We start from the raw sequence: 13942 nt of genomic DNA, 5'->3' as shown, positions 1-13942 counted from the left end.
TACATATGCTATATTAGCATAATTACATTTGAGGAGTAACAATGAGAATCCCACTGATAAGATCCGTACATAATGTGAATTACTTGGAAAACATCACAGTATGGTGCTCAGAGAGAACTCAGCTGAGTAATAGAATACTATGGTATTTAAATGACAATAAGCCTATTACATTTATTGCTATTTATATAGGGATTGTGATGTATTTCTTTCTGGTATTACTTGGAATCAGTCCAAACTGTTTTACAATTCTTTATCCTCTAAATTTCATTATCAGCTTTTTAAATGGATCAAATTTGTTAACAGAAGTATGAAAACATTTAGTTACAGGGAATAATTTGTTATAGACTAGGAAGTGGCTCCAGACCCACTCTGGTCCCTTGTTAAAGATCTTGGTGATCTACATAAGGTTTGTCTATGGGGAAACAGGGTATACTTGCAAAACAGGTTTGTCTCTGTGTAATAGGGAACATCGCTGTGCAGGGTCAGTTTGTCTCTGTGTAATAGGGGACATTGTTGTGCAAGGTCATAACATGACCTGAAATCCCACCCCGCAAGCTCGATGCCTAGGTGTAATACTTGATTTACAACTGTAATTTATTCCCCACATCAACTCTATATCTAAATCATGTTACATACACCTAAAGAACATTTCCAGAATACGCACATATCTCACACAAGACACCGCATCGACTATTGCAATTCCCTCCTTACTGGTCTTCCCAAAGTCATACTTGAACCCCTACAATCTATTTTGCACGCAGCGGCTAGATTGATTTTCCTTACTAACCGTTTTTCCTCTGCTGAGCCACTCTGTCAGTCTCTACATTGGCTGCCTGTATATCAACGAATCCAATATAAAATTCTTCTACTAACATACAAGGCCATCAACAAAATTGCACAGACATACATTTCCTCACTGGTCTCGAAATATCTCCCCACTCGATACCTCCATTCTGCACAAGATCTACGTCTCTCCTCCACTCTCATCACATCCTCCCATTCTCAGTTACAGGATTTTTTCCGGGCTGCACCCACGTTGTGGAATTCCCTCCCTCGCACAGTAAGACTTTCCTCTAGTCTTCAAACCTTCAAGCGTTCTTTTAAAACCCACCTCTTCAGACAAGGTTATGATATTCCTCAACCACCATCTTAATTTCCCTAGATTACCCTATTACCATCCTCTACACAGCTAACGCAAGACAGCAACCCTCTGACCAACACTGCAACACACACAGCCCACTCAGTACTTTTACCTTTGCGTTCTAGCTGGTCCATTGTGCAGTATGATGTAGCACATGCCCTTGTGTTTCTAACTCCCATTGTCCTATAGATTGTAAGCTTGCGAGCAGGATTCTCTTACCTCTCTGTCTGTATGTATTACCCAGTATTGTCTTATTAATGTTTGTTCCCAATTGTAAAGCGCTACGGAATTTGCTAGCGCTATATAAATAAATGTTGATGATGATGAAGGTCGGTTTGTCTCTGTGTAATAGGTAGAGATGGGCGGGTCCGGTTCCCCGAGAACCGAACCGACCCGAACTTTGGGTATCCGAGTACCGAGCTGAGTAGCTCGGTACTCTCCCGCCCGTTCCGAATCCAAATCGATGCCGAATGTCATTGTGACGTCGTCGGATCTCGGGGCTCGGTTCTCGCGATACTTCAACATTATAAATACACGCCTCCACAGCAATCCATCGCCATTTGACAGAGGGAGAGAGCAGGGTGTAGTCACAGGCTGATTAGAGCAGGGACAGAGAATACAATATTCTTCTTGCATTTGCTCTTAACAAAAATCGCTAGAGAAGAGAGGAGGATAGAGGTTTATTATTTTTTCTTAATATTTTGCACTCCCCAGTGCTTTTGGGGTGTCCCCCATAATCGTGCATAAATATTTCTGGCTGTCAAAAGTCATATCTGTCAGCAGTATCTACCAAATAATTTTTAGCACTCCCCAGTGCTTTTAGAGTGTCCTCCCTAATTGTGCATAAATATTTCTGGCTGTCAAAAGTCATATCTGTCAGCAGTATCTACCAACTAATTTTTAGCACTACCCAGTGCTTTGCGCTCAGAATGGATTCAAAGCAGTCCACATATGATCAGAATGAGCAACCAGGTTCTGTCACCAGTCCTGATGTTAGTGTTCCCAGTACGTCATCTGGCCAAGGCGATGTCAAACAACAGAGTGTTTCCAAATCAGTACAAAAACCAAACATTTTTTTACTGTATTGAAGCGAAAAAGAAGTGTAACTGAGCAAAAGTTAAGTGCCAATAAAAAAAAATTGCAAACATGCCATTCTACACACGCAGTGGCAAAGAGAGAATGAATCCTTCACCTTTGGCTATTAGTGGCAGATCCCAAAAAGTTACCGAGCCTACAAGTGGTGCACAACTACTGTTACGCGTCAAAGCCGAGCTGCAAGATAACAGTAAGGCATTAGAGGATAATGTTTGCTCTGATTCACAAATGACAACAATCCCTGTGGAGAGTCCATCCAACAGTGGGATGTCTAATCGTGAGCATTCTGCTGATGTGTGCCTTAATAGCCCGAGGATGCCACTTTGGAATTAGAAGAGGATGAGGGGGAGATTTGTGTAGGCGACGAGGGCGCTAATGAGGATGTTGATGTTGATGAGGAGGAGGTTGTTTGTGTAAGTCCTGCACCAGTGGCAGCAGTTCTGGCATGTGACAAGAAAAAGGCCATTGTCATGCCTGGGCATAAAACAAAAAAATCCACTTATGTGTGGAATTATTTCTACCCAAATCCAGGCAACAATTGTATAGCCATTTGTAGTGTATGTCAAGCCACAGCCAGTCGAGGGAGAGACCTTAACCATCTTGGAACCCCGTCTATGTTACGCCATTTAATGAGAGTTTATGGCAAAGTGTTGGGAAAAGCTGAAAGTTCTTCCCAAAAAAATGCAAGCACTCCATCATCAGCTAAGACCCTCCGCTCACCGACATCCCGACGGCTACAAAATACACCCACCACACCATCCTCATCAATATCCTCAGTAGCGCTTGGAGTTAGCCCGGCATCCCACTTAAGGCTGGATGACTCCTGCACTATTATTGATTCCTCTGAAGAAAGCGTTAGTCCCACTGCTGCTGCTGTTGCTGCTGCTGGGGGTGAATCGTCATCCCAGAGGCAGGTCAAGAAAATGAGCAGTCCTACATTTCAGCAATTAACTGTGAAACAATCATTTGCGAGGGGAAGCAAATATGACAGCAGTCACCCAGTCACCAAGCGAATCACAGACGCCATGGCTGCAATGTTAGTGTTAGATCTGCGTCCAATCTCCACAATAAACGCAGCTGGTTTTTCACAGTTAATTGAGGTTTTGTGTCCGCGTTACAGAATTCCATCGCGACACCATTTCTCCCGTAAAGCAATTCCACAACTATACCAAAAAGTGTGTAAAAATGTAGAGATTGCGCTGAAAAATGCCATTCTGCCCACTGTCCACTTAACCACAGATATGTGGACAAGTGGAAGTGGCCAAACCAAAGACTATATGACTGTGACAGCCCACTGGGTTGGTCATTCACCTTCACCAGCAGGAACAGCAGCAGCATGTACACCACTACGTAACATTTGTCACAGGCAGGCCACTCTTTGTATCACCGGCTTTACTAACAGGCATACGGCTGACAATTTGTTACGCAAACTGAGAGATGTGATTGATATATGGCTTATACCACTCAGACTCTCCCCAGGGTATGTCATTTCTGATAACGCCAACAATATAGTAAGAGCATTACAGCTGGGTGATTTCCAACATATTCCCTGTTTTGCTCACACCATCAAAATAACCGTGAGGTGCAGGAGATGCTTTCGGGGGCCCGTAAAATTTCAGGCCATTTCAGGCATTCAGCCACAGCATGTAGGCGGTTACAGCAGCTCCAAGAGCAGTTTAACTTGCCCTGCCACCAACTTAAGCAAGAGGTGGTAACTAGGTGGAATTCCACCCTGTACATGCTTCAGAGGATGGAGGAACAGCGCAAAGCCATCCAAGCATATTGCACAAGCAATGACATTGGGAAAGGAGGGGGGATGTATTTCACTTTTGCACAGTGGGGAATCCTTTCAGTCCTGTGCAAGGTGCTGAAACCATTTGAAGTTGTGACGTGTGAGGTGAGTGCAGACTCTGCTAGTTTGAGCCAAGTCATTCCTTCAATTAGACTTTTGGAAAAGCAGCTTGAGAAAATGAAGGAGGAGCTGAAAGCAAGCAATTCAGCAAAGTATGTTGGCCTTGTCGATCAAGTACTTAATTCGCTTCACAGTGATCCTCGAGTTATTAAGATCTTGAACTCGGATCAGTACGTTTTGGCCACTGTGCTTGATCCAAGGTTTAAAACCTACATTGAGTCTTTACTTGTAAATGAGCGAGATGTGAACTTTTGCAAGGAGCTACTGCTCAGCAAGTTGTCCGCTGAACTGGGCCTCGGCTTGACAATGTGTCCTCCTTCACTTTCTCAAGCTGCTGCTGCTGCTCGTAAAAAAATACATTTCCAATAAAGAAGCAGGGAAGACGCAGGGGGCAGACCAGAACAATTTAACATCTGGGCTGGTTTGAAGGATTATTCAAAAAATGTGTCACTTTGCCCATAACTCCATCCAATACGAGTATAAACATGCAAACGATGGTGGAGGATTACTTTCAAGAGGTAGTTGATATGGAAATGTCAGACAGTCCCTTTCCTTACTGGGAGGAAAAGCAGGCCATTTGGAAACCCATGTACAAACTTGCTTTGCAATACCTAAGCTGCCCACCCTCCAGTGTATACTCTGAACGAGTGTTCAGCATAGCAGGGAACTTAATCAGTGATCGCCGTAGAAGGTTACTTCCCAAAAATGTGGATAAAATGATGTTTATAAAAATGAACTGCATCTTCCACGAGGAAGGCCTTCATCAAAGACATCCAAGCACTGACTGTTCTCTAATGGCGGATTCAAGCGGCGATGAATTGATAGTCTGTGATGATGACGTACACACTGATGAGGGTGAGGATGAAGATGATGACGATAACATCTTTTTAAAACTTTCTATGTAAGTGTAGGGTGCAATCTACCCCCAAAGAGGAAAGGGACTTGTGGCATTTCCATATCACGTACCGTCTTGAAAGGGTGCTGTTTGGGCAATTTATCCTTAAGGGTAGGGTGTCATAGACAGAGTGACCCCAAACTGCCTTTGTCCATTTCTCTTAATATTGTACAGTCTATAACGGCTGAATTTTTTTGTATTTTCGACAAGTGGAGGGGGGCCTAGAGAGCCAGAAACCAAACTGGCTTTGTCCATGTCAATTAATATTGTACAGTCTATAACGGCTGAATTTTTTTGTATTTTTGACAAGTGGAGGGGGGCCTAGAGAGCCAGAAACCAAACTGGCTTTGTCCATTTCAATTAATATTGTACAGTCTATAACGGCTGAATTTTTTGTTTTTTTCAACAAGTGGAGTGGGGCTATAGAGACAGAAAGCAAACTGCCTTTTTCCATTTCTTTACATATTTAACTATAAGTGTAGGGTGTAATATACATCCAAAGACGATGGCTGCATTGCCAATATGCATAGATGGAGAGGAAGACAATCTGTTTTGTGTGTAGAATAAATGAAGGCCTACCAACGAAAAATTAAACTGTTTTTTGGATGATTTATTACCTCTACAATTAGATTACTTATCTCTAAAACAGTTGGAGCACTAAATTGGGTTATTTTAGGCCCAAAAACATTGATTTTCCAACAAAATAGCAAAACAAAACCAAACAAAACCAAAACCAAAACACGCAATGGCGGTTTTGCAAAACCAAAACACGATGGTAATCCAGATCCAAAACCGAATCGAAAACCAAAACATGGGGGTCAGTGACCATCTCTAGTAATAGGGGACATCGCTGTGCAAGGTGAGTATTGAAGTAGGTGAGGCTGGATTATGTACTAGACAATTCTGGGGGTCCAGGAGGGGCAGGGGGTTATCCAGGCTCACATTTTGCTATGGGTTCTAGCTAAATCACTGTAGTGGAGCATGCACTTTTAGTGGAGGCAATAACCTTTGTATCACATAGACAGAAGAAGAGATAGCCTAGGTCTTGTACAGAGACAGGACAGTGTATCTAATAGTTCTGTATTTCAGACACTTATGTGAGAAATACCAAAATGACCAACTAGGAGCGGGAGATGAAAGAATACAAATGACACTGGCACGTCACAAACTACAAAACAGCAGTGAGCAGTCAGGAAACACCTCAATGAGCAAAGCTGATAGATGCTTAGTTTCCAAAGACAGTCCACAGTGTAATGATTAGTCCCAAAGGCAACCTGTCCCTGGATATTACTGTAGCACATCAGTAAATTTGAGAAATTAGTGACATTTTTACATCTGTTCTGTGAATTTTTCGCCTTATTTTGCATTGTTATGTATAATTTTGCGTGTTTTGTGGGTGGAATTTGGCCTTAAGTTTTCTCAGTCGTATCACAACACATTGTTTGCTGTAACAACATGACCGTAGTCCTCCTGGCTCTATTCATAGAATATACAAATAAAGTGTGAAAGTGAATTGTGCTCAGGCTTCCCGGGGAGGACAGAGAGGACATCACACTGATTATCCTTTATTGCTGCAACTTATTATAAAATAGTCAGCTCAGCGTTACTGGCCCAGAGGGATAAGGGCTAACCTAGCCTTAAGGGGATCAGAGACAGATACAAGATACTAAAGTTTAATAAATATAACTCAACATAATGTTATATTTATTAGTAAATAATAACACAAAGCTATTCAGATGACTTTTTTATTACATAAGGAATAACTTGATATAAAATGACTCAGATTAAAGGGTACTTTAAATAAATGTAGACCCATCAGGGGGTACTTGGTAAACGTTCCCTATCACAAGGCGGTACATCATCCAATGAGGTTACGGTAACCTGTTCTAGAACATATTTTAATCTGCAGGTTTGCGAATCATAATTTTACGCCAGATCTTCCAACTTATTTGTAAAATGCAATACATTCAACTAAATCAATTAATTTATGTAAAGAACACAGATTATTTCATTCACCTCTGTCTGCTGCATTGGAAAATAAATTGGAAAAACAGGTTCAGAGTTGCATAAGGTGTTGAGCTGTCAGTGTGTAATTTGGCACACAGTACATGTGCCATGTTTGTGTATGTATATGTATATATGTATATGTGTGTGTATATATATATATATATATATATATATATATATATATATATATCTATCTATCTATATCTGAAGCAGAATGTCTGCGTATTTTCATGGCTTAAACAAAGAAGTTTCAGGAGGTCCAGATGGCAGGTTATGGGGACACCTCCTCAGGGCTGGACATGGGAGGGGTACAGCCTGATGCCCGATGCTCTTGGCTTGGCTGCTTCCATAGACTGGTCTCATCAGTCCTACTAATTGGCACATTCTTGAAGGTTACACTGGACGCCATAACAGCTCTTAGACACATCAGAGTTTATATTCTGCACATTTCTCCCAGCAGACGGGACAAAATAACTTTGCTTTTTATACGAGTGAGGAGAGCGTGCTTCTGTAATCAAGAAAACTGTATAAATTACTAAAATGATGGAGATTTCATCAACCATATGACCCTATAGGTCCCTATATAACTAGTATTTGGAAGATCTGTTCAGTATGATATGGATAACTGTCCAGTGCCCTCTTGTGGAAATTTGTGACATGACAACAGTCTGTAAACATTGACTTGTGATCAATATTGTGAAACATTTAAAGAACACATGTTGCTCATGCAAAGTGGAAGTAGACATTTTTCTGGAATGAGCCAATATTCATGTGAATGCATCATTTTGGGATTACCTTTGTGTGCAAAGGTGAAAACCGAGCAGTGCACTGACAAATGAGCACCAAGAGTTGTGTACAGTTGTGACATGTGTACATCGGTTTAGGATTTTGTCTGCGCCACATCTTGTTAATCCCCGTCTCCTCCCTTAATTAGAACTCATTCTGTTTTTCCTGTTAATTATTTCTTTTACATTTTGGACTGCATCATTATGAAATATATGGTTTTCAGAATACTGTAAGTGATCTTTACAACCGCACAGGGAACCTTGATCCACCAATAATCCACCTGTCCATCTTGTAACATTAAAATGGAATTTGGTACCAATCTAATTAGTACAGCTCGGCATTTGTTGTAGAAAACGTGGAAAGACTATGAGAAAAGTGAAAACTGCATTGGTAGCTACACAGATTACCCTAATCACTGCTTGGCCAGAATGGCAGGTATCAAAGGATAAAAAAAATAAAATAAAATTTGCAATCCTCTTAAATTCAGCATTCTAAACAAGTATATACAATATAATGAGATACAGAAAGAATGGACAGTTGCATACACTAAGGTTGTACCTTCCAACACAAACACAAAATATTCCCACATGGGATTGTGTGTGAGGATATATGAGGACATGAAGCTATACAGGACTATATGTGGAGATGTATGAGGACATATCATCATCATCATCAACATTTATTTATATAGCGCCAGCAAATTCCGTAGCGCTTTACAATTGGGAACAAACATTAACAAGACAATACTGGGTAATACATACAGACAGAGAGGTAAGAGATCCCTGCTCATAAGAATCTGTATGGGGCTATATGTGTAGTTATAGGAGGACATATGAAACTATGGGGCTGTATGTGTTGTTATAGGAGGACATATGAAGCTATATGGGGCTGTATGTGTTGTTATATGAGGACATATGAAACTATATGGGGATATATGTGTAGTTATATGAGGACATATGAAGCTATATGGGGCTGTATGTGTTGTTATAGGAGGACATATGAAACTGTATGGGGATATATGTGTAGTTATATGAGGACATATGAAGCTATATGGGGCTGTATGTGTTGTTATATGTGGACATATGAAACTATATGGAGTTATTTGTGTAGTTATATGAGGACATATGAAGCTATATGGGGCTATATGTGTAGTTATAGGAGGACATATGAAACTGTATGGGGATATATGTGTAGTTATATGAGGACATATGAAGGTATATGGGGCTGTATGTGTTGTTATATGAGGACATATGAAACTATATGGGGATATATGTGTATTTATAGGAGGACATATGAAGCTGTATGGGGCTATATGAATGTGCATGCAGATATACTGTCTGTACTGGACATTATTCTGTATATAATTGTTATGCACGTCCAGTTGCTATCCAATAACAATTGTCGATTGCCGTAATGTGGTTCCAAAGCACAATGTGATTTAATAGCCAAAAGTAGCAGAATAACTATCCGAATAAAATAAGTACAGCCGTTACTTATAGCAGGCACCCTGGATCCAGTGTACAGTTATTCAGGTCTGAAGGCTGTGGTCAAGTAGACTGTCCACTGGGTCCAGAGCCCCTGTTTATATACAGTCAGTGAATACAGTTAAACAATGCAGATGATGTGGCTTGCTTCTGTAGGTCCAGGATTCAGGAGGGTCCAGTGTACTGCAGGTCATAGGCCAGTTGAAACAAAAATATCCAAAGGTGGGGGTCAGCTCTACAGGAGATGCACTCTGATGTTCCCGCCAAGAATCCAGTTTAGACTAGTCTATTTACATTACACAGACAATATAATTTTAATAATTTATTCCCTATCATCGCTTACTAGAGTATGCAACGTGCGATCCCTTCGGCGAAGGAACCGGACAACTGCGGGTAAATAAGGGATTAAAATGATACTAAACATGACGTTTCCTGTAACCTGAACCTTTGGTTTCACTAACATGCATATAACTTATAATATTAACTGTAAATATTGCTACATTTCGACATAAATAACTATGTGTTGCAACTACTGTTAGTGTGTACTGATTACAAATGTGTATGTTCGTGTGAATGCGTGTAAATGTGTAAAACCTGTTATTGCCACGTGTTGCGGCTGGATACGCTGCTTCACGCCGTAGCGTGCTCTACGCATAATTTTCAGGCAAAGACGACCAAGTTGTTAGATATTAATTGAAATTACTTTATCCAATTAGCTGACTTCGACATAATGGACGGCTGGATCTGGTTTACACATTCATTGCGTTTTCCATTCCACACACTGTACATTTCGCCATTTAGAAAAGTGTAACGTTTTACCAGAGTAGTTTTATGCTGTAATAGGTATGCACAGTTTCAACATGGACCACCGTGCACAATATGTAGTATAATCTTTATGTGTAACCGCGTCCTCACACATTGATCATACGAGTGTGGTGATTGTTTTAGAGCATGCTCAGGACTGGAATACCCTTGTTGTAGTCTGCAGAAACTGGAGTTATTAATCATTAATCAGGTTCACAAGTGTTGTTCCTTCCTACACAACTGCTACCTCTGTTCATGTATTATACTTTAATGCAATTGTAACGCGCTGTACCCTGAGCTCCATCTCCTTTCACTGCTCCTCACAGTGCTGATAACAGACTGGGATACACACTCATTGTGACATTGAAAGTTTCTATCTTTGAAAGACATAACAGCTGCCATTGCTGCAAACCTTATTATTATGCAAATCCATGCTAATCATCTCGGCCTTGAATAGCGTTGAGCAGTAGCGTACTGTAATGCACAAGCCTCAGGTAAGATACGGCTTATTTCTTCCTCTTCTCTAAATGTCACTTTAAATTAGTTATAACTTTGCATATTCTTACAGAGATTAATGTATTATTGTTTTTATTGGTGACAACTGTGTGGCATAGTGAGTGCTACAGGTATAAAAGGTTAAATCCTGCACTTCGTGTGACATATTTATTATCCATGTATAGAGTTTTATAAATATTTACAAACTTGGAGAGATCAGTCTGAATTCTCTATACAGTCTATTAGGGGCAGACATATCCCAGTGCGCAGGTGACTTCCTGTTCTGCAGACACTAGTAACTGTAGATATATACGGGACTGATAGCTGCACTCTGTTATAAAGCATTGTCAGAGGTTACATTATTTAATGTTTTGGAAAATGTTAGTTTTCTAGATGTCATATTGGATGAGACTGGTGGTTAAGCTGGAGAGTTATTGACCCCCTGAGCCTCTGATGTGTATGGAACAGATAATATAACACCAAACCAGGCATGTAGCAAACGTTGCGATCTTTTCATCATCATCATCATCATCATTTATATAGCGCCAACATATTCCGTAACGCTTTACAATTGGGGACAAACATAGTAAACTAAACAAACTGGGTAAATCGGACAAAGAGGTGAGAAGGCCCTGTTCGCAAGCTTACAATCTATGGGACAATGGGAGTTTGACACATGAGGTTAAGTCTACATTTTGCATATCGGCCCAGCCAGACTGCAAAGGTAAAAGTGACTCATAAGCTAAATGATCCTGTCACACAACAATGTTGGTCAAGGGGTAGTTGTCTTGTGCAACGGGTGGTAATAGGGTAATGTAGTGAGGTTAAGAGGGTGGTTGAGGAATATTATAAGCTTGTCTGAAGAGGTGGGTTTTTAGAGAACGCTTGAAAGTTTGTAGACCAGAGGAGAGTCTTACTGTGTGAGGGAGAGAATTCCATAGAGTGGGTGCAGCCCGAAAAAAGTCCTGTGACCGAGAATTGGAGGATGTAATGAGTGTGGATGAGAGACGCAGATCTTGTGCAGAACGGAGTTGACGAGTTGGGAGATATTTTGAGACAAGAGAGGAGATGTATGTTGGTGCAGCTTTGTTGATGGCCTTATAGGTTAGTAAAAGTATTTTATATTGGATTCGGTAGAAAACAGGTAGCCAGTGTAGAGACATACAGAGTGATTCAACAGAGGAAGAACGATTTGCAAGGAAAATCAATCTTGCCGCAGCGTGCAAAATAGGTTGTAGGGGTTTGAGTCTGTTTTGGGGAAGACCAGTAAGGAGGGAATTGCAATAGTCAATGCGGGAGATAAGTGCATGAATTAAGGTTTTTGCAGTGTCTTGCGTGAGATATGTGCGAATTCTGGAAATGTTTTTTAGATATATGTAACATGATTTAGATATAGAGTCAATGTGGGAAACAAAGGATAGTTGTGAGTGAAGGATTACACCTAGGCAGCGAGCTTGTGGGGTGGGATTTATGGTCATGTTATCAACAGAGATAGAAATGTCAGGTATGATCTCTTGTCTGAATGTGTCTTTCACAAAACATACACTACAAGCATAATGGATACATTACGGTACTTTGCTCATAGTCCCAGAATGTCCGGGAGACTCCTGGGTTAGGCATAGACTGCAAGCTATTCTCCTGGGGTCACTCACTTACCAACAGCAAGCTGGGTGAGGCCATGACACAAAATGCATCCTCCAGTCCCAACAACCCCAGTAACCACTTACTGGCAGGGTATTGATGATTGGGGTGTAACTATAGCCATGCAGTCCATGTGACTGGGGGTCTTACTATAGCTATAAAGTCCATAATCATCATTTATTTATATAGCACCAGCCAATTCTGTAGCACTTTACATTTGGGGACAAACACAGTAATAAAACTAGTCATGAGTAATGCATACAGGCAGAAAGGTAATAATGCCCTGCTCGCAAGCTCGCCAAAGGTGTAACGATAGCCATACAGATCACGTGACCAGAAAGTGAACTGAAAGCAAATGTGTTTTTAGTTGTGGTTCTGGCTTTGGCATCTTTCCAAATCAGTGAAAGGCAGATTGTTTACATAGTTTTTTTCATAATAAAATCTGCACTTTTGCTAGTTTGAACTGTCTTGAATGAACCACATAAAATGGGGAACAATATGGGTAGTTCAACAAAGCATTTTAGGTACTGCACAAATAACTGATTCAAATGAGTGTACCCCTAAGTTGATGTAAGCCAGGATGGGGGTGGTCTGTCATTGAACTTATAATTATTTCTGTAGTGTAGGTTATTATTGTCTGGTGATCAGCCGATAATAACTATTAAGTGGTCACCTCATTTGAAAGAGGGTGCCCCTGAGCTTCTAGTTGCCCGGATGAAGAAGATCTATCACTTTTAGTGCCCCCTGACTCTTTATTATTTTTCTATGCAGTGGGTGGGGCCTAATGACATCATCACAATGATATAATTAATCCCCCACCCCTCTTCAATTGGCCACCAACTGAAAATTAACATACCTCCCAACATTTAAAATCACGAAATTGGTACAAAACAAGACCCGCCCATCAATGGGCAAATTTGGGCAAACACCCACCCAGTTTTTGCTAAGCTCTGCCCCGTTATGAGCTGCTAATCGGATGTACCGCCAAAATTGGGACAGTTGGAAGGTTTGAATATCTGTGGGGGACAGAAAAGTATAACTTTAATTTCTTTGAACCCCCTGTGCGCTAAGGACCAGTCCCACTGGTCCTTAGTGCTGAAGGGGTTAAATATCTATATGTATATTAGTGTGAAAGTGATGCATGAGTATGCTAGAATCCCAGCCTCCAGGAATCCTCTTGCAGATTGAGGTGATAATTGTTAATTGCACATATGAGATCTTTTCATGTCGTCTTGAGAGTTGGGGGACAGAGGAATTGGATGAATATATAAATTTCTAGCTGTTTCACTTGAGAAAATACTTCAATATTACATGAAAACTCTGTCTCAATACATTTTGTGGCTGAAAATACAATTTGATGACCTGACTGAATTCCATACCTAAGTGACCAGGTCATAGATTGGAGCAATCGGCCAGATTAGACACTCTGTAGTGGGTAAATGTCGTTCATTGTCCGTCCTAGTATAGGAATATCAGCTTTATACATAGACTTTGTTTGGTCACAGACAACACTTCAGGCCGGCTCCAGAACCACAGGAACGAGCGGTTACTGAACAAGAGCATACAGTACTTACTACAAATAGAAAATAAAAACATGGAGGAATAGAGGGGCTGCCGGCCATGAGCGACCCCCGAATTACAACAGAGCCATCACCAGCGCCTATAATGCTATTTATTACTTA

The 13942-nt window shown here is 40.8% G+C and overlaps 1 protein-coding gene across 4 annotated transcripts in view; it reads left to right on the top strand.

Annotated features, from left to right (window-relative positions):
• LOC142107272 (opioid-binding protein/cell adhesion molecule homolog) overlaps window positions 1-13942 on the top strand; it is a 550917-nt gene that overhangs the window by 333476 nt on the left and 203499 nt on the right. The window contains exon 2 of one of the 4 annotated variants that reach the window (XM_075190602.1): window positions 10451-10618. The exons of the other annotated variants lie outside the window; for them this stretch is intronic. The gene's annotated coding sequence lies outside the window, so the exon portion shown is untranslated. The remainder of the gene's footprint in view (window positions 1-10450; window positions 10619-13942) is intronic. 4 annotated transcript variants of the gene reach the window in all.

This window comes from Mixophyes fleayi, chromosome 11, assembly GCF_038048845.1.
Source record: "Mixophyes fleayi isolate aMixFle1 chromosome 11, aMixFle1.hap1, whole genome shotgun sequence".
Taxonomy (NCBI): Eukaryota; Metazoa; Chordata; class Amphibia; order Anura; family Limnodynastidae; genus Mixophyes; species Mixophyes fleayi.
The sequence above is the reverse complement of the archived record's forward strand: the minus strand, read 5'-3'. Positions and strand labels throughout refer to the sequence as shown.